Source organism: Vigna umbellata, chromosome 3 (assembly GCF_029865625.1).
Source record: "Vigna umbellata cultivar VRB3 chromosome 3, Vumbellata_1.0, whole genome shotgun sequence".
In the NCBI taxonomy this organism is placed as follows: domain Eukaryota; kingdom Viridiplantae; phylum Streptophyta; class Magnoliopsida; order Fabales; family Fabaceae; genus Vigna; species Vigna umbellata.
In genome coordinates, this window is record NC_142167.1 from 29,357,548 (window position 1) to 29,380,478 (window position 22,931).

Here is a 22,931-nt window from a genome sequence, read left to right on the forward strand (position 1 = left end):
TTCCGCTTTAATGTTCTAAGGGTATTGGGAATTTCTTTGATTAAAGGGTTCATTGCTCATTAATTGTTAATTTGTCAATCATAAAACCAACATGAGTGAGTTTCTTTCTCTCTCTCTATCTCTCTCTCTCTCTATATATATATATATATATATATATATATATGTGTGTGTGTGTGTGTGTGTGTGTGTGTGTGTGCGTGTGTATGTGTGTGTGTGTATTATATTGTGAGAGTGGAAAAAGGAGGAAGTAACCGTGAGACTTGTGAGAGTGAAGGGTTACTAGAAAAATATTAGATAGTGAGTGAGTTTGTGACTTGATCTACAGGAGTGTGTGGTTGAGGAAGCCGGAGAGAAGAACCGTGACTGTGAGAAGGCTGGGATTCATTGAGGTAAGGGGGTGTATCTTTGGTATAATCATTGTATATGGGGGCTGTACTGGTGCAGTTTTATTCCTCTATTTAAGTTCTAAAATAATGGTATAAATATGCATGTTCGTTGGGGTATATATATAGTCTCCTCTGTTACATCATGAATAGAGCTGTCAATTTGACCCATGACCCCGGAGCTAGCCCTAACCCACTCTTGAAAAAGCCTCATCTTAAGAAGCCCCTCAAATGGGGGCCAAAAAAAAGCCCCAACCCCCAAAGCCCCCTCTCAAGGGGGTTAGGGTCAGAGTTAAGGTGGGTTTAGCCCACTAAAATTTTTTTGATTCAACATTCTCATAGTAACTATTAAAAATACTAAATTTTATATTAATGTAATTGATTTCTTATTTCAAATTATTAAATAAAACTAATTAATTATAATATAATAGAATATTTAATATTCAAAATAACCACTTTTTTAAATAATTAAAAAGAATTGCAAACCACACTTAATTTTATACAACTAAATAGTATTACAAATTTATTTTACTAAAATATTATAAAAATGCTTTATTTTGTTGTCAATTTTAATACAATTATGTCTTATATTGCAGACATCAATTATTAGAAAATTATATATAATTAGTAATATCAAAATAACTCCAAAGAGAGATAATAACTCCAAAGATGTTTGTAGCCCATTGAAGGTAAATTCTTTTAGTGGTAAACTTTACTTTATTACTTTTATTGATGATTGTTCTAGGAAGCTTTGAGTTTATGCACTATAGAGAAAGGACCAAGTGTTCGACAAGTTTAAAGAATTTCATGCTTTGGTTGAGAGGCAGACAGGCAAGAAGCTGAAGCGCATTCGTACTGACTATGGTGGTGAATATTGTGGACCATTTGATGCTTATTGTAGACAATATGGTATTGCACACAAGAAAACCCCTGCCAAAACTCCTCAACTGAATGGTTTAGCGGAGAGGATGAACAGGATATTGATGGAAAGAGTTATGTGTATGCTTTCTGAAGCAAAATTGCCTAAGCATTTCTAGGGTGAGGCATTGCTTACATTAGTGCATGTTATTAATCTAAGTCTTGTAGTTGCTTTGAACTCTAAGGTGCCAAACAAGATTTGGTTTGGCAAGAATGTTACTTATGATCATTTGTGTGTCTTCGGCTGTAAAGCATTTCTTCATGTTCCAAAGGATGAAAGATCCAAGTTGGATGTGAAGAAAAGGCAATGCATCTTCATTGGTTTTGGTCAGGATGAATTTAGCTACAAGTTGTATGACCCCGTTGAAAAGAAAGTTGTTAGAAGCCATGATCTGCAATTCATGGAAGATCAAACCATTGAAGATATTGATAAGGTGGAGAAGTCTACACCTAAGGAAGATGGTAATGTGGTTGATTTTGATCCAATTCGGTTGTCTATTAATGATTTGGATATTGATGTTCATGATGATGAACAACATGGTGATACTGATAATCAATAGATTGGAGATGGCTTGGATGTTCTTATTGATGATGTTGATGAAGAGAAACATGATGTGTCACAAGATGAGAGTCTTGGTGATAGAAGTTTGAAGCAGGCTCCAAGGTTTGAAGCAGGCTCCAAGGTAGTGGTATGAGAAGTTTGAGTCTGTTATATGTGAGCAAGACTACAAGAAGACTACTTCTGACCATTGTGTTTTTGTCAGGAAATTTTCTAAGAATGATTTCATTATACTGTTGTTATATGTTGATGACATGCTTATTGTTGGAAAAGATGTATCCAAAATTGACAGGTTGAAGAAGTAACTTGGCGAGTCATTTGCCATGAAAGACAGAGCTACTAAGAAGATTCTTGGTATAAGTATCACTCGTGATAGAAAAGAGAAGAAATTTTGGCTGTCATAGGAGCACTACATTCAAAAGATGATGCAAATATTTCCAACGGAAAATGCTAAAGTTGTAAGTACTCCCTTGCTACTCATTTTAAGTTGAGTGTTAAACAAAATCCTTCAAATGAAGCTAAGAAGATAGATATGAGAAAAGTTCCTTATGCTTCTGCAGTGGGTAGTTTGAAATATGCAATGGTATGTACAAGGCTTGATATTGCACATGTTGTTGGTACAATTAGTAGATTTTTGTCAAATCCACGTAGAGAGCATTGGAATGCTATGAAATCGATTTTGAAGTATCTTCGTGGTACTAGTGGTTTGACGTTTTGTTTTGGAGGTGATAAGCCTACTTTGGTGGGTTACTCAAATTCAGATATAGCTGGAGACATTGATTCCAGAAAGTTTGCAAGGGAGCCTTGACTTGGCAATCAAAGTTGCAAAAGTGTGTAGTGTTGTCTACTACTAAGGCATAATTCATTGCACTTATTGAACCATGTAAGGAGTTATTATGGGGGAAGAAATTCTTGTAGGAGCTTGGTTTTGTGCAAGGTAAATACTTATTGTATTGTGGCAGTCAAAGTTTTATTCATCTTGGTAAGAATCAACCTTTTCATTCTAAATCCAAACATATTAATGTGAGGTATCATTGGATACATGATGTTTTGGATGCTAAGTTGTTGGAATTAGCTAAAGTTCATACAGATGATAATGATGCTGATATGATGACCAAGGCATTGCTAAGAGGAAAGTTTGAAGTTTGTTCTCAGATCACCGGTTTGGCGGATATCTCCACATAGTCGTAAGGGGGAGATTTGTTGGGTTATTGGGCTCCTTTCCTATGTGGAGAATAGGACCAAATAATGTGGACCATTATGTCTCACTAGGTTAAATAGAGATGGGTCAGATTAGTATGGCACATTAGAGTCATTTGAAGAGAGGCAAGAGCCAAGTGAGAGAAAAAGGAAGAGAAAAAGTCTTTCCCGCACAACCCTAAACCTGCAATGGTGTTTTCATCGTTGTTAATTCGTTCACCGTTGGATCGGGCTGATTTTTGGACAATGGGTTCCAGACATATGGTTCTTCGTTCTGACCGTTCGAATTGTCAATCAGAGGTCTATCACCAGCAGCCCTCTTTTGGAGAATTTTCATCTTCTTTGTTCTCATTTGTAAGCATGTGTGCTTATTTAAATTGGCTTATTGAAAACACCATTTGGTGTTATTATTGGAGACTCTTTTGTACCCTATTATTGATCATAGTGAATTTTTCTTTAGTCTAGATGACTCGTGGTTTTTACCTTTGCATTGAAGGGGTTTTCCACGTTAAAAATATTTTGTGTCTCTTTATGCTTTGGATTTTATTTTTTGTTCTATTTGTTTGTTGCTCCTCATAGATTCTCACAAGAAGGGGGATTGAATTTTCGCTGCATTATTACTCTTTGCTAAGTGGTTACATTTTTGGCCTTTTCCCCATCATGTTTGTGTTTGTGGTTTCCACCTCCAATGATTGTTTTATACGGAAGCAGATGTTTGTGCAGATGTTTCAGATGCAATTTAAAGCAGCGCGAGGTTGGAGAAAAGAAAATGGGTTTTGTTAAGTTATTTTCCAATAAAAGTTTGAAGACGATGTAATTTGGTCTTGGATGTGTAATTGTACCTTGAAGATATTATTTTCTTTAGTATGATAAAATGTTAAAGACTTTATTAACTATATTTCTCTGCGTATTCAAAGTTAATTTTTTTTTCGTAATCGTGGTATTCCAAGAATTGAGGTGTTACAGAAAGACATTTTGTACAAAAGCTTAGTGCATACTCCCCATCTTGGGAAACGTTACTCCTTAGGGTAATTTTTGTGTACTTAAGGGTGCCTTTTGCAATTTTTGTCAATGCATGACACCTGTTGGTCATGGTTGATGGTGCCAAGTGCTTCAAAAATGTAGTTTGTGAAAGAAAGACCCAATGTGGGTGTTTTCAGCAAGGTACGTCAAGTCAAACAACATATTTAGCCAACACATGCCTTGGTAATGTAATCGATTACCAGGGGCTGAATGCATTTTTGTACAAAAACTTGGTGCATACTCCCCAACTTGGAAAACATCACTCCCCAGGGTTATATTTTGTGTCCTTGTGTGTGCTTTTCGGGTTGTTTTACGTTATTTAGTCCATTTTCTTATATGGTTGAAGGAGTTTATTCATAGCATTTTGTATTTGCACCATTCATTCATAACAATGAAGTCTAATATGGTTCAATTTCATTAAAGAGAAGTCATGATGTTATAATCCATTTACTCATTGTGGAAGACCTTGACAAAAACCTTTTCAATATACAAACTAAATTTGGATCAATGTTTTTAAAACTTGGAGGGACTTTCTTGTACACCTCATCAAGCCAATCATCATGGAAATGTTGGGAATAATCCAAGTGTGATTCTTAGTCTCACACTAGGTAAAAGTGACAAAATTAAACACCATATAAGAAAAATATTGATAATGCCTTGAGGTTTTTGGTTAAAAGTAGTGTCAATTTCTTATGTGGTTGGACTCATGTCACGTTTATATAATATCTTCCTAATGAAACTCTCTCAAGAACCCATTAATGGTTTTAAGGTAATGGTGGGTGACTGCTTAGACTGTTGTGATAATAACAACAACAACAAAAACAAATCAACACCACGACCACAACGATAATAATATAACTAAAAGTTACCTACACTTGAGAGGAAGTAGATCATATGAAAAGGGACTCACGTTGGTGGAAGATATTGTTGGGAATAATTCAAGTGTGAGTTTAAGTCTCACATTGGGTACGAATGACAAAGTTAAACACCATATAATAAAAAGACCCATTGCTTCAAGCTTTTAGGTTAAAAATGATATCAATTCCTTATATAGGTTGGACTCATGTCACATTTATATAATCTCTTTCAAAGGAAACCCCCTCAAGAACCCTAAGGAGAAGCATGTTATGTACATCCATCTGGTGAACATGTCTTTTCTAATTATTGCCACAACCATCAAGGTACGTATGATGAATAATTTTACCATTAAGGAAAATGTTGCACATACTTTATTCCCTATCTCTTACGATGTATGAATATAACAACTCTCACTTTTAAATGCTTTATACTTCCATTGAGTGATATTTTATTTTGTATACTTATTTACGTTCAAGAGATTTCTTTTCAAGAAATAATGTATGCACGTTAACCAAAATCTTTTGACTTCCTTAAATTTCTTAGATTATTCCTCTAATATCACAATTACAACAAAATATTTAGTAGAAGATCGACCATTATTTTAAAGTTAATAATAAAATAAAAAGTGTGTGAGACATGCTCCTGAATATACGAACTTTAAAAGATTTTATCTTTCTAATGACATGAGCGACAAAAACCCTATATTAAATTAAATAAAAATATTTATGTAAATATTTTTTAGTTTTTAATTAATTAATTAATATCTTTAATTGGATGAATTAAAATAATTACTATAGTTATATGTAACATCCCAAAAATACAGTATAAACTATATGATAGAATAATTACATTTAATAATAATTCAGATCAGTCTTAAATTTAGAAGAGCGTACGGTTATGGCCAAACAACCTTACAGAAAGAGTTACAAACTTAAACTATACAGCAGTACAAAACTAACCGAACGGTTTACAAAACAATATACATCAATCGGTCATACATAACAGAATGGAAAGGTGATCGAACGACCACCTCACTACAAAAACTTAAACTACAGACCGAACGTTCTACTGTTCGGTCTTAACTTCAATCTCGACCAAATTTTCTTCTTCCAGCACATCTTCCAACAGCTCGCCCCCTTCTGCTCACATCCACACGGATGATCATTGCAACGACAAGACGAATATACAAAACAAGACACGACAGGAAATACAGGGTAAGCTTATATAATTTAATTCATGCATAAACATACATTTCAAACAATCCAACACACAAGGTAAATTTCATCATACGCATCATACAAAGAACATACAATTAAATTAGATAAGCTTCCCTTGCCTCTAGTGTGAACGATCGTCCTAAAGGCAGATTTTGGTTCGTCTGACTACAGATCTTTCTACTCTCAACGCTCAACAACTCTTCAAACTAAACCAAACAACATAAAATTAATAATGGCTCAGTCTAGATGACAGCATGCAACCAGAACTTGGTTTGCATGTACCAGAAACGATCGGCTAAAGACAAGGAAACTTACCGGTTTCAGAACTCGAAACTGTTCGGTTCAAAATGAAGCTTGGGATGCCGGGAGTGCTCCTACGGTGCCTGAACGGAGATCGGAGAAGAGAAATGGTGAGTTTTGGTAGACAGAAGGGAGAGCTTTTAGAGAGAAGGAGAAATTTGAGAAAAATCAGATTTTGGAGAAGAAGATGCATGTAGAGAGTGTGACGCGATTTTCAGAAAATTTTGTTTTGTTAAAACCGAACGTCCGCTCCTCTGCTGACACCTGCATTCCACTATCTGATTTCTAATCTTCGTTGCTTGACACCTGGCGTCCGTTCAGATGGGTTTTGGGTGCGTTTTTAATGAGGTCTGACATTATATATTAGATTTTTATTATAATTAATAATTAAAATTTAACTTATAAATATTAATGATTTAAAATTACAACAATTTTTAATTTTTTATTACAATATTATTATATAATTACATTTTTTAAATCAAATAATATAAAAAAAGTAAATTTTTAAAATTATTTTTTATTTTAATTTTTAATTTTAAAAAGTAGATCAATAAACCAACCCACCACATGCCTTATTTGATCCATTATATTGACACATTAGACAAAAGAAATAATTAAAAAAAGGCTTAATACCCTATTTTGTCCCAGTTTCGCTCGACAATGTCAAATTAGTCCATCCTTTAAAACGTGCGTCAATTACGTCCCTACTTAATAAAATTTATATCAATGAAATCCCTTCCGTTAAATCCGTACAAACGGCGTTAATAGAAGATACAGAAAAATAATTAACGCCGTTTGTATGGATTTAACAGAAGGGATTTCATTGATATAAATTTTATTAAGTAGGGACGTAATTGACGCACGTTTTAAAGGATGGACTAATTTGACATTATCGAGCGAAACTGGGGACAAAATAGGGTATTAAGCCTTAAAAAAAACACCGAGTATCGATTTGATTGACACTTTTTTCCACCATGTAAGTTATTGAATGATAGGCTTTACGAGCCAACAACCATGGATGTCCTCCACAAAATTATGCATCTCCACAAAATAAATGACAGGATCAATTATTTACGTTGGGGTTTTGGTGGACCAACATCTATTGGGTGACGTTAAAAGTCAATTTTGCATTAGTGATTGTCACAACTAAAACAAAAATTTGATGATTAAAAGAAAATTGATCATTATTTTTAAGTAAGCAATAAAATAAAAAGTGAGTGAGGCATGTTGGTGAGTATACGAACTTTTAAAAGATTTTACTTTTCTAGTGACATGAGTAATAAAATTTATATATTAAATTAAATAAAAATATTTATATAAATATTTTTTAATTTTTAATTAATTAATATCTTTAATTGGATGAATTAAAATAATTACTATAGTTATATATTAGATTAATTTATTATAATTAATAATTAAAATTTAATTTATAAATATTAATGATTTAAATTACAAAAATATTATTATATTTTTATTATAATATTATTATATAATTAAATTTTTTAAATCATATAATATAAAAAAAGTAAATTTCTAAAATTATTTTTTATTTAAATTTTTAATTTTAAAAAATAGATCAATAAACCAACCCACCACATATGCCTTCTTTGATCAGTTATATTGACACATAAGACTAAATAAATAAATAAATTTGATTGATCCAATTTTACCCGCTATGTAAGTCTTTATGAGCCAACCACCACGGATGTCCTTCACAAATTCACAAAATTATGCATCTCCACGAGTACATTATTTTATAGTTTTTAAGTGGCCGAGTGACCCGTGCATACGCACGCTTCTTTTCCTACTAAATTCTTTTTCCTACTAAATTACTAGCTATTTTGAAGAAAAGTTTGAATGGATGACTTCAACTATTATTATATTATTATTGCTACTCGTTTTCCTCGTTATATTTATCAAGCCACACCAATAAAACCGAAAAGGATCCGTGTAACATTCAACTGTGGACATTTCAAATGTGAAATAGCAACTTTTTAGCCACGAAGACAACATAAGTATTGTGCTCCTCTCACCTTCTCATAATGTCAACTAATTCAATGCCACGCATAACCTCCTTGCATGTATTTCCCTATAATTCATATATATCATTCATTCACACTTTTTTTTATTTAATTCAAAAAATTTATTATTCATTTTTGTTAAAAGATATATGTTCAATAAAAAAAATATAAATATTATCCTGAGTACAGAAAAACATATCCCTTACAATTTTTATAAAGACAAAAATCTTTTTCTTGCTAACAATTTTTAAGCTTATATATATAAGTCTATAACCATTGTGTGGGTATCACAGAAAGTTGTCTGAAAGCAAAGAAATAGAACCTCATAGATGGCCAAAGCTATGGATACTAAACACCAACACCAATTGAATGTCACTTTTCTTCCATATCCAACTCCTGGCCATATGAACCCCATGATCGACACAGCAAGGTTATTTGCTAGGCATGGTGTTAATGTCACCATTATATTAACCCCCGCAAATGCCTTAACTTTCCAAAATGCCATCGACAGTGACTTCAGCCATGGATACCATATCAGAACCCAACTGGTTCCGTTCCCTGCAGCTCAAGTAGGTCTTCCTGAAGGGGTTGAAAACATCAAAGATGGCACTTCCCTAGAACTACTGGGCCGAATCAGTCGTGGAATATCAATGCTCAAGGATCATATTCAGCTTCTGTTTCAAGATCTTCATCCAGATTGCATAGTGAGTGATATGTTTTATCCTTGGACTGTGGAATCCGCAGCAGAACTGGGTATTCCAAGAATCTTCTTTTGCAGCTCAAGCTACCTATCCGACTGTGCTACTCATTCTGTCATGCAGCACAGGCCTCAGGAGAGGTTAGTGTCAGATACCGACAAATTTTCATTTCCTGGTTTTCCTCATAGAATAGAGATGACCCCTCTACAGCTTGCAAACTGGCAAAGGGTTCGTGAAGAAGTCTCATACTATTTTGAGCTAATGTTTGCATCAGAGAGAAGAAGCTATGGAGCACTCTATAATAGTTTTCATGAACTTGAAAGCGAGTATGAGCAACTTCATAAGAGTATAGTGGGGATCAAATCTTGGAGTATTGGACCAGTTTCAGCCTGGGTTAACAAGGATGATGGACAAAAGATCAATAGGGAACACAAGGAGGACCTTCCAGAAGAGCCAGAGTGGCTAACTTGGCTTAACACTGAGCCGAATGACTCTGTAATTTATGTGAATTTTGGAAGCCTCACTAGGCTCCATCATGCTCAACTTGCAGAACTGGCTTACGGGCTTGAAAATTCTGGTCATAGTTTCATCTGGGTCGTGAGGAAAAAGGATGCAGATGAGAACGAATACAGTTTCCTGCAAGAGTTTGAGGATAAGATGAAAGAAAGCAAGAAGGGTTTTATCATATGGAACTGGGCACCACAGCTGCTGATATTGAATCATCCTGCCATAGGAGGCATTGTGTCTCACTGTGGTTGGAACTCTCTTCTTGAAAGCTTGAGTGCTGGATTGCCAGTCATCACATGGCCTATGTTTGCAGAACAATTTTACAATGAGAGGTTGATAGTTGATGTGTTGAAGGTTGGAGTTTCAGTGGGAGCTAAGGAAAACAAGTTTTGGGCATTAGGTGACAAGGATAACGTGGTGGAAGGGGAAGAGATTATCAAGGCTGTCTTACAGTTGATGGAGACAGAAGAGGGCAGAGAAATGAGAAAGAGAGCAATAAAATTGGGTGATGCTTCCAAGAAGACTATAGAGAAGGGTGGACACTCTTACAACAACTTGATTCAGTTGATAGATGAGCTTAAATCATTGAAGATATCTAAAGCACTTGCAGAAACAAGTTAGATAACTGAAATGGAGCAGCAATGAAATGGCTCTAGGAGATGTATCGATGATTTTCTGAAGCCTTTTAACAAGATGAATAAACCGCTTACAAGGCTTTGTGAAACTTTCTATATTAGATGAACATGGATTCGGCTAGGTTTCTTGTCGCTGTTTCGTTGTGCCGCTAATAATTTAAGTATTTTTTTTTTTTCCATTAATTGCCGTTTGCATATTTTAACGATTTTAGCTCAGGAAATTGTGACGAAGTGAGAGGTAAGATAAACAACACTATTGTGGCTAACTGATATCCCAAATGCCCCACGTGTTGTACGGAAGTTCTTAGAATGACAAAACAAAGTTATGTTGGCTTTTTCCCTTGAAAATTTTCTAACTTTGCAGAATAATATATTCAGTGGGGTGACATGTTTGCTTACTCTTGTTTACTAGTAAATTTACTACATAAATTTTGCAAAAGTAAAATTTGGATTCTTTTTTATATTTTCAACCTAATCCAAGTTTGTATATTTCAATTTAACTATTCAAAATTTATTTTAACAAAATTTTGTTATTTGTTATGGGTGCAAACTTATTTTAGGAAATCAATGTGGGTTGAGCAGATTGCAGACCATTCTTTAATTTTGATGGAAATATGTGTTCTTTTAAGGATGTTCTCAGAGTAACTGCAAAAGAAGGAGAGCTCTTTTATAAAAGAAGGAGAGCTCTTTTAAAATTTCTTAAACTTATAATCTAAACCATTAATTAATTAAATGATAATAATAGTAAAATAATATATTAAACTGTAAATAAAAGTGGATTATAATAGGTATAAATAATTCCATTCTTGGATTTTAACATAGTCATAGGCCAAACAAGAAGAAAAGTTTAGAAAACTTTCCATTCCATGCAAAGTTTGCAATTTGAAACATGGTAAAGTGCCATAAAAAACAAGCAAAGAGTGACCTGTATGTTCTGCTTCCTTGAGTTGTGAGCAGACATGAACCGAACCACAGTAAAAAATAACTGATCCCAAAAAAGCCGAACAAGCAGAATCTATAGTATGCGTAAGTCAAAGAACAAAGGCAGAAAGAAAGAGCAGGCGACATGATTAAACAAACAACAGACAAGACAAACATAAAATAATACTTCTCCTTACCAACTATCACATAAAACGAACAGCACTTACCACGTGAGAGATGTTTCAGAAAATTTGAAAGACTAGCGTTGGCTTTGTTTAAGTCTTCACTGAGAGATAGGCAACCGACGCCGACCTCCTCTGAGAAAAAGATAGACAATTTCCACGTAGTTTTCTGGAACAAGTATTGTTCTACTATCTTTCTCCTCTTGGGAATTTCTTTTATTTAATTAGGCCTATATATGATTACAAAGAATGAAGGGTTCTGATTTATTTTTCAGATACAAGCTTGAAATTCTTTCTCTATATATAACAGAAACTTCTCTTCAAGCTTTATTTTTTCTGAAGCAGCATCTACCCCTAAGGAGTAGAACCTCGTACTTTGCACAAGCAATGAAAGCTCAATGGCGCAACCACCTCAATGTCCTTTTTCTTCCATATCCAACACCTGGCCATATGATACCAATGGTAGACACCACCAGACTATTTGCCAAGCATGGTGCGAGTGCTACCATTATCACTACCAAAGCCAATGCTTTAACATTCCAAAAGGACATTGAAGATGACTTCAGTTGTGGATACGACATCAGAACTCTTGTGATTCCATTCCCTGCGGACCAAGTTGGTCTCCCTGATGGGGTTGAAAACATTAAAGATAGCACTACCCCAGAAATGTTGGGTCAAATCAGGCATGGAATATCAATGCTTAAAGATCAAATTGAGCTTCTGTTTCAAGACCTGCAACCAGATTGTATAGTGACTGATTTTTGCTATCCTTGGACAGTGGAGTCTGCTACAAAACTGGGTATTCCAAGGCTTTTCTTTTACAGCTCAAGCTACTTCTCCAACTGCGTTAGTCATTCTATTAGGAAGCATAGACCTCATGAAATCCTAGTCTCTGATACCCACAAGTTTACAATTCCCGGTTTACCTCAAAGAATAGAGATGACGCCAGCGCAGGTAGCGGAATGGGAAAGGACTAAGAACGAAACCACAGGCTACTTTGATGCAATGTTTGAATCGGAGACTAAAAGCTATGGAGCACTGTATAATAGTTTTCATGAACTTGAAAGCGATTATGAGCAACTTCATCAGAGTTTATTGGGGATCAAATCTTGGACAATTGGACCAGTTTCTTCGTCGGTTAACAAAGATGATGGACAAAAGGCTAATAGAGGACACAAGGAGGACCTTGAAGAAGAGCCACAATGGCTAAATTGGCTTAACTCTAAGCAAAATGAATCTGTACTTTACGTATGTTTTGGTAGCCTCGTCTGGCTCCCTCATGCTCAACTTGTTGAACTGGCTCATGGGCTTGAGCATTCTGGTCATAGCTTCATCTGGGTCATCAGGAAAAAGGATGAAAATGAGAATGAAGATAGTTTCCTACAAGAGTTTGAGAAGAGGATGAAAGAAAACAAGAAAGGTTTTATCATATGGAACTGGGCACCACAGCTGCTGATATTGGACCACCCTGCCATAGGAGGAATGGTGACTCACTGTGGTTGGAATTCCATTCTTGAAAGTGTGAGTGCTGGATTGCCAATGATCACCTGGCCAATCTTTGCTGAGCAATCCTACAATGAGAAGTTGGTAGTTGATGTCTTGAAGATTGGAGTCTCAGTTGGAGTGAAGGAAAACACGTTTTGGATGAGCTTGGGTGATGAAGCAATGGTGAGAAGAGAGGATATAGTGAAGGTTGTGATGCTTTTGATGGGAAGTAGCCAAGAGAGCAAAGAAATGAGGAAGAGAGCAAGAAAACTCAGTGATGCTGCCAAGAGGACTATAGAGGAGGGTGGACACTCTTATAACAACTTGACTCAGTTGATATATGAGCTTAAATCGTTGAAGATATCTAAAGCACATACAGAAGCAGGGTAGATAATTGAAATGGAGCATTAATGTAGTGCTTCTCGGAGGTGAAGCTAGTGATTTTATAATTCCTTTTGCTTATAGAACAAGATGAACAACAACTTCAAGTACTTCTGAAACTGTTTTACATGGATCTAGCTTGCTACTTCTGTCAGTGTTTCAGTATAATATTTTAGTTTTTCCTATGTCATGTCATTTTCTTGTTTGAACATTTTGGATAAGGAAAAAGGAAACGAAAAAGAAGAAAACAAAGACTAACAACTTAACTAAGAGATTGGTAAATTTCCCCGCTAGAAAAAAAAGGGAGGAAATATTTTGGTGAGTACTGATATACCAACTATTTGCAAGCTTCCATGTATCCAAAATGTGGAGACATTGACATAAGTGGAATGTAAACAACGGTTCCAATTTGCTTTTCTAACATGACTTTTTCTTCAATCACATGGTTTGAAAGCTTTGTCGCAACTAATTCAGTGTCATTACATAATTCTTCTAACTCTGCTCTAAATTTCTTAGCAACATTACTAGAGTTCTGATCTTGAGTATTTCTTGTACTAGAACAGAGTTTGGAGAATGATAAAGAGCCCTATTCTATTCGTATTTGAACAAATTATTATGAAAACAAGTGTTTCAATACACATCATTACCAAAGTCTATATATTATGAGGACAAATTATGTTTCGAAAATAATACAAACAGGCTAAAAATTATTGTTTGATGCCACTCAATTTGCGAAAATAAGAAATATATCAGCTTTACCTTATATCATTAATATATCAGCTATACCTTGATTATGGAGCCAGTAAAGCTTTGTTATTATATATTTCATTTATTAATTATATTTACTTTTATAATATAAATTACAATTTCTATATAATGACAAAACCACCGGCCTATGGTATATAATAAGGGGGAAAAAGGTAGGTTGATGGAATATTCACATTTTGGTGCTGTGCTATGTCAGATGATAACTCAGTTTCTTTTGCAACAATACAAAGTTTCCATGTGTTGTTGTTTTAGTGGTTCCTATTTTTCAACTACAACAAGTGTTTTTTACTTGTTAGGGAACAAAATAGATGACATGAACAAGTTCCCAGCCTGATTAGTCTACCTATTTTTTAACCTGATTATGCAGTTTGATAATCATTTTAACAAAGTTTATGGCCGTCAGTACATAGAAACAGACATTAGAATACTCTTAAGTTTGACATTTTCAACCTAAAATATGCTAGTCTAGTTTCAAACCTTGTTTTAATTACTCCAACAAAAAGAAAAATAGGATACAAGAAGATTTGAGGCAGAAGCTAACGAAAGAAGCGTGTCAAGAAGAACGAGGAGACCAAGAACCGGCCAAATGATCAAGTTAATAATTAACAGAAAATGGTTCTTGTCTCAAGTCTAGTGGTCATACAAAAAGAATAGCACTTACCACTTGAAAAATGGATGTCGAAAGTTGAAAGAGAGGTACAAGCTGTATTTGTGTTTGGAAGGAGAAGTGTGAGTGATTTTTTCTAAACACAGTTTGCAATGGAGACAGAATCCCACCAACTCAATGTAATTTTTCTACCATATCTATCTCCTGGCCATTTGAACCCCATGGTGGATACAGCAAGGCTTTTTGCTAGATATGGTGCTAGTGTTACCATCATCACCACCCATGCTAATGCTTTGACATTCCAAAACGCCATAGACAGTGACTTCAATTGTGGATACCACATCAGAACTCAAGTGGTACCATTCCCAACTGCCCAACTAGGTCTCCCTGATGGGGCTGAAAACCTCAAAGATGGCACTTCCCTAGATATAATTGGTAAAATCTTTTATGGAGTGTCGATGCTCCAAGGTCCATTTGAGCTTCTGTTTCATGATCTGCAACCAGATTGTCTTGTAACTGATCTGCTGTATCCTTGGACAGTTGAATCAGCTGCAAAACTAGGCATTCCAAGGCTTTACTTTTACAGTGCAAGCCACTTCGCAAGCTGTGCCACTTATTTTATCAGAAAGCATAAGCCTCATGAGAGGGTAGCTTCTGCCACCCAGAAGTTCTCAATTCCTGGCCTTCCACATAATATTGAGATGACCAACTTGCAGCTAGAACAATGGATAAAGACTAAGGATGAATTTTCAGACTTAATGAATGAAGCCAATGAATCAGAGATGAGAAGCTATGGAACGCTGTGCAACAGTTTTCATGAACTTGAAGGTGATTATGAGCATCTTTATAAAAGTACTAAGGGGATCAAGTGCTGGAGTATAGGACCAGTTTCAGCATGGGCTAACAAGGGGAAAGAGGAAAAGGTCACTAGGGGACACAAGGAGGACTTTGCACAAGATTCAGAGTGGCTAAATTGGCTTAACTCTAAGCAAAACGAGTCCGTACTTTATGTGAGTTTTGGGAGCCTGACGAGGCTCCCACATGCTCAAATCGTTGAAATTGCTCACGGGCTCGAAATTTCTGGCTGTAGTTTCATCTGGGTTGCACGAGAAAAAGATGAAATTGACAATGGACAAATTTTCCTTCAAGAGTTTGAGGAGAAGATGAAAAGAAGCAAGAAGGGTTTTATCATATGGAACTGGGCACCACAGCTGCTGATATTGGACCACCCTGCCATAGGAGGCATGGTGACTCACTGTGGTTGGAATTCGATTCTTGAAAGTGTGAGTGCTGGAGTGCCAATGATGACATGGCCAATGTTTGCAGAGCAATTTTACAATGAAAAGCTGTTAGTTGATGTGTTGAAGATCGGAGTTCCGGTAGGAGCTAAGGAAAACAAGTTCTGGACAAGGCTGGGAGAGGATGCAATGGTGGGAAGGGAAGAGATTGCAAAGGCTGTGGTACAGTTGATGGGAAAAGAAGAGAGCACAGAAATCAGAAGGAGAGCAAGAGAACTTGCAGGTGCTTCCAAGAAAACTACAGAGGAGGGAGGATCGTCTTTCAACAGCCTCATGCAGTTGTTAGATGAGCTAAAATCATTGAAGAAAAAAAAAATAAAAATTTAGTCTTGATGCTTCCTCTTTTTTGCTTAACAAATCATCCTAAGGTATTAAAGGATTTTGAAGGTGGAATAGCAATATTGAAGAACTCCGGCTTCGAAGTTTGCTGGTCTTTATTCTTGATAAGTCATTTTTGAAAATGATGATGGAAAAGGAAATTATTAAATTAAACTATTGCTAAAATTTATGTATTCAAGTTTTTTGTTACGAGACACGATTTTGTTTTGTCGATTTAATGTTATATTGTAAATTTTGTTTGTTTATATTTTAACAATTTATAAAATTTGATTATATTCCTTGTATATACTAAAAATAATTACATTAGTTTCGGTAACCCAATTTTTAAAAAATGTCATACTTTTATTTTCAATTATTATCTTTATAATAATATTTGATAAAATGTATTAATACTTTAATTATACTGTTACAAAAAATTAAGTGGATTTATTGTTGTTATATTACAATAAGAATAAATCATCCTAAAACTAGAAAAAGAAAATGAACCAAATTAAGTTGATTTATTTTTATCTTAAGCCGGGTTAACTGGCTTTGACATTGTATCTATATCGATAAATTTCTTTTGATAACTTTGTATTTTTTGAATGTTAGGATAGGGATTAAAATTTGGTTAAAAAAGGAGGAAAATGAAAATGAAATACTTGGGGCATTGAACACAGTATGAAGCACATACTAGAAATTGATGGTGAGTGAGATTAATGTTAGAACCCTGCACCTGTATCATAAACCACAACACAATAGATGAAGGGTACAAAACCAAATCAAAATGGTTTAAACAACACATTAGAGGTTTGTTAGTGTCCAATTATGATGTGGTATTGTGGTAACTGTCAAGTTTTCTTTCGAAATCAACTCAAGTAATGAAAAATCTGAGCGTTCATGTGATATGATAGGTGTCTTTCTAAACAACAGCACCATAAAAACACAAATTTGAAAGAAAATTACAGTCCACAGTCTCTTTTCCCACCTCTTTACTCACAATTACTTTCCTTTTCCCTTCACAGAACAACTCCAGAAATAAACATTAGCTAAACACAGAAAGCTATTCCCAAATTTTATCCTAATAAACATTTTGGTTTAATGTCTCAATAGGTCCCTATTTTTGTTTAGAATTTGAAATAGGTTCCTTTATTTTTTGGCGTCTCAATTGGGTCCTTATTTTTGTTAATTTGATGCAAATAAATCCTTTGACACGTGTAAGGCCACGTCACACATTCATTAACGCCGTTTGATGAAATTGACGGAAAGGATTTATTTGCATCAAATTAACAAAAATAAGGACCTAATTGAGACGCCAAAAAATAAAGGGACCTATGTCAAATTCTGAACAAAAATAGGGACCTATTGAGACATTAAACCAAACATTTTCGCAAACAACTCGCCTGCATAATTCTTATATAATGGGTGATAAAATCTTTGAATACAACACAAGTTTTACGCTGGATTATTAGTAAATTATTCAAAAACAAGTCCAATACAAGTTTTCCTCAATTCACTTTTAATATCTTAGGTTTTGATTAGATTTAGGGTAGAGTTGGAAACAAAAAATAGAAAAGGAAAAGAGAGGTTGTTTTGATAAAAGGAAAATGATCGGAGAGTGTGAAGAAAGTGAATAGTATCATATGTAATTACTATGTAAAAAATAATGTAAATTAAAGTTAAAATCAGAATGTAAAAACTCAATAAATAAATAAATTATATATCATAATAAACTATATTTAAATAAATTTTATTTATTATTTAAATTATTTTATTATATTAATTATTATTTTATTTTATTTTAATAATTATTTTGTTACAATAAAAGAATATAGTTATAAATATTAATTATTATATATTACATATTAATTAAAAAATATATAATCAAATTTATTTTACTCTAACAAAAATAATTATTAAAAATTAAAATAAATTATTTTATAAAATATTGAAATACAAATTATTTTAGTTATTATTATAATATTATATATTTTAATTGTTTATTATATTATAATTTTGAGACAAATATTTTATTGTATTTATTTAAACACAATTTATCATAATGAATTAGTGTTACATCCCAAAATTTAATAAAATTAAATTTAACAAAAACCTTTCACCGTTAAGGTGAACATTTTAAAAGAGAAGACAAAACACACAAACAAACAACACAAAAGCAAGAGTAAGTTAATATAAAAAAAACACAAAAATATCATAATTCATTAAACATATATTTCATACCAAATTAAACAAACATCCTAGGCATGCCATGACTAGACCTGACCATCTGGATAATGTATGAATGTGGAGTTATAGCGAATCATGCACTTGTGGTGGTCTCTACTACTCTACAGAGTCATTGTCAATGAGTTTCACCCTACCACACGAACAAGGTTAGTCTATACCGCGTCTTAGGCCATATTGGAAGCACTTAGATTAAGACCTCCTTCTACTCTCACCGCATGTACCACTCCTTTCTAATTGAGAATGAATTATCATTAGAGGGTCATGATAACTCCTAAGACTCAGCTCCCTACATTTATACCAACAACACTTTGATACAACCACTAAGAATTCTCCTTAGAACTCTTGCAAACCTTAGTCCATCCAATCATATATTCCAAATCACACTACTCAACATAAAATAAACCATCATACCTTTTAAAATCATGCATATAAGAGGAAAGAAATTAAAACATCCAAAAAGATCCATAACCACTCGCCCAGCACCAGAAACAAGGTTGCCAACAAACACATACTCGCCTAGTGAGCAACCTCCACTCGCCTAGTGAGAGCCAAAACAATGAGCTTCACAAGCCTAACGAATTGGCTTGCCTAGCCACTGAAACTCACTGCCAAAACCCTTAAATAGTCGCCTAACGAGCCCCTGGCTCGCCCAACCACTCTACATAATTCCACATACACTAATTCTGTAGAATTTACACCCTCTCAACCTAACTTGACCTACCTTAGACACTCTTACCAACTTCTACCACTTCTACCTGGTGTTTTAAGCTACACTTGACCTATCCAAGATTATGTATCCCAACTTTAACCATGTTTAAACTGATTTTACAATGAAAATCTAACTCGTGACAACTAAAACTACATTTTATGGACCTTAAATCATTTCTACCTTTTCTAATGCAAATCCTAGTACCTTGTCTGAACAAATCCCAAATGACTCAAAGACAATCCCCAAACACTCCACTTTGTCTCAAACCTTCCAAATCAAAATCTCACTCTTCAAAACCCCTAAATTGAGCTTAAAACCTTCCTAAACCACCCTATAGACTCATACTCATTTCCATATTATAATTTTAGCAACTCAAGCTACCAACAAGTCTCAATTGACCCTACAACATGTTCTAGATTACAGTTTCTCTCCTTAGACCTTCACTTCTAAAACTCACTTATCAAAACCTCCATTTTAGCAAAATGACTTATAACTCATCCTATTTCCTTTCTCTTCAACATTACCATAGATATTACATCCCTGACTTCACAATTACATAATTCATGACAATATTCAAGTTCAAACAAAAGCATCAAAGTCCATAAATAATAATTCAACCAATTACATGCATACAAACACATTTAATATTAAAAACCATCATTTTAGGTATAACAATCAACATACATTAATTCCATGTACCATTAACTATCAATTCATGCTTTATAATACAAATTAAAGACAAAAAATTAACTTCACTTACCTTTTAGAAGATCAAACGCTTTAGAGAACCATATTTCGCTCATACAACTCAAGGAACTCTATCTGTATTTATAGACAACAAAAACACAATCAAGGTATATTGTTAATACCATTGATCAAGAGAGAGTCTTATAAAAGACTCGGACATTATATGTAAACTGAACGGGACCCACATGTAACAGAAGAAAGAAAAGACCAAATAAAAGGGGTCAAAACTTAACTTACTCAAATAGATAAACTGATCGGTCTGAATTGAATAACTCGTCGCTAGGATCACTCCTATGGTCTCAATTCTTCAATCAGATGAGCAGAGAGAAAAAATCCTAAAGAGAAGTCAAAGAACTCTAGAAAAGTGGTTTGTAGAGAGATGATGTAAATATTGAAACTTGTTTATAACAAATCCATTTATATTAAAACTTTTTAATATTAAAATAACCGAGTTTTACTATTTTTAATCCACTACCACTTCTAAAATATCATTTTCTAAATCTTTACAATTATCACTTTAATTATAATCAATTATGGATAGTTTTTTTTTTTTGAAAAAAATCTCACAAAATTACAAAGGAAGTTAAAAATAAAATTTATCTTGCTTTTTATACTTTTATATTTTTAATTTTATCCCCAAGGCCAGCCCGTGACGTTTTTAAACTTAGCCCGTTTTTTTTACTCATATCTTAGAGAGCTTTTCTAAAGCTCGTATCCCCCCAAAACCTCATGAAATGGGTTGAGATTGAATTAGAGTCGGGTCAGACCCCTAACCCCCAAACATTAGTTTTTTTTATACGAACGTTGAACTATTCCCATTTACTTCTGAAGAAACACTTGTCTACGAGCTTAGAGTCGATGACACGACAACATCAACCTCAGAAATTGCAAAAACTGCAAAACCCAATTCGACCGTTCTCTCAATCACCCTCTTGCTTGTCGATTTCACATTGACCATTTTGGAGGTACCCACTTCATTTCTCACCTACTTCATGCTTATTTGCCTATCTAATTTAGGTTTTGCTTATGAAATTATGGTTTGAAAAGAAAGAGAAATATTGCATAGAAATGCCCCCAAATTATTGTTGACAAATGTGTTTCCAAATTTTAGATATTTATTCTCTGTAATCTTAATCAAATTACAGAGGAGATTATAGAAAATGTGATGCCAATATCTCAACCAAGAGAGGGGTGAATTGGATTTTGCTTTAAAAAATTGTTCTTTCAAAAAGCTTTACAAAATCTTTGAGTTTTCTTGAAATCAATAAGTCAAGTATATGAATCAACAATAAAGGAGAAAGGACAGAAAAATGAACACAAAGATTTATACTGGTTCGGCCAAGCCTACATCCAGTCTTCCTTCAACAACCTTAGTTGAAGGGAACCACTATAATGATAGAGTTATACAAGCAAGAATACAGAGATATCCCCTCGCAATGCACTCTCCTTCCCAAACTCAATATCACTTACAATACAAGATGTGAATCACCCCACAATCTCACAAACCCATAAAGCAATCATAACTTTTTGTACACCTTGAGAGCAATCCCAACTCTTAATGCAGAACACACAAGTTCTCCTCCTGGCTCAAAACAACAAGAATATCGTGCTTTTGATTGTAATGAAGACACTGATCCTCAAAGAATACACCTGAAGTGCAGAATATGATCAACAATGTATCAACACAACTATCTTGAAAGAATCTTGATGATTTCTTTCCAAATGAATGATCTTGATTCTCCAAGAAGTATTAGGAAGTTCCTGCAATCAATACTTAACAAACAAGTCAAATATGAAAGTGTAAGTTCATGTAATTGTATTGAATAAGCGCGCAACGTGTCTATTTATAAATTTCTAAATCCTGACGCAGTTTAATCGATTACGCTTTTCATGTAATATGTTAAGTTTTTCTTTCTGCTTTAACAATTTAACATATTAAATGGCACATGCAATCAATTAGATAAATCATACAAGTTAACAACAAACAAATATGACCATTATAGGCAGTTATGACTTTTAATGAAAATGCTTTTTTTAAGATAAACACTTTAACCGATTATGAAACTTATGTAATCAGTTAAGTTCCATACTTAAGCAAAATATAAAATCATTTTCCATTCCAAATACATCAATGCACTCAACAAACACATGTTGGCATAACAAAGTGTTTTCATAGATTATACAACTAATGTAATCGGTTAAAACATAACTATTTTTCTCCTGTTAAGCATGTACTGAAATCTGAAGAAATTTAACAAACTATATAAATAGTCCAATCGATTATTTCTTCCAGATATACAAATTGCAATGTGTTTAAACAATTGATTCATTTCCATACAATGAATGTATATACCAATCATTTTAAGCACAAACACAATAAAGATCAAGCAATTTTTTATCCATTTATTGTGCAAGAAACTTGATACGCTGTCGTTGAAGCTGTCAAATTAACATTACTTTTTAAGACAACTTCAGTATTGTCAAGTAGTATTTTGGAAAGTAGATAGGGTTAAAGTAACCCTAAGTCGTCTCCCAACGAATACAGAATTGCTTTTTAATATTGGTCTCTTATGAATGCTATGTAATGCTCAAGAATTAAAGTGAGAAACTATGCTAATGGAATTAATGTTTCAAGAATGTTTGAAGAACAAATAGGATACTTAGAAACAATTATGATGAAATAAGCTAATTCCACTACTTTTCCAAGATAGATTCATCATCGGTTATTCACAAATCATTGTTCAATTGATTATTGTTCAAGTTTCAAATTAATTAAAGTACATTGTTAATTAATTTGAGGGCGATCATGCAGTTGACCAAAGTAGATTCTCAATCAAATGCAAGACTTTTCTAGATTATTCACAACGAATTCAACCAAAGTACATTCTCAATCAAATTCTATTGTGTTTAATCATGTCTATTCTTAAATCTCCTAACCAGATTAAAAAC

The 22,931-nt window shown here is 33.9% G+C and overlaps 3 pseudogenes; all 3 read left to right on the forward strand.

The window, feature by feature from the left end:
* The first annotated feature begins 8,703 nt into the window (after window positions 1-8,703).
* Window positions 8,704-10,502, forward strand: LOC124823862 (soyasapogenol B glucuronide galactosyltransferase pseudogene; annotated as a pseudogene).
* A 136-nt stretch (window positions 10,503-10,638) lies between these two features.
* Window positions 10,639-14,353, forward strand: LOC124823864 (soyasapogenol B glucuronide galactosyltransferase pseudogene; annotated as a pseudogene).
* A 181-nt stretch (window positions 14,354-14,534) lies between these two features.
* LOC124823860 (soyasapogenol B glucuronide galactosyltransferase pseudogene) lies at window positions 14,535-16,489 on the forward strand (annotated as a pseudogene).
* The last annotated feature ends 6,442 nt before the right edge of the window (window positions 16,490-22,931 follow it).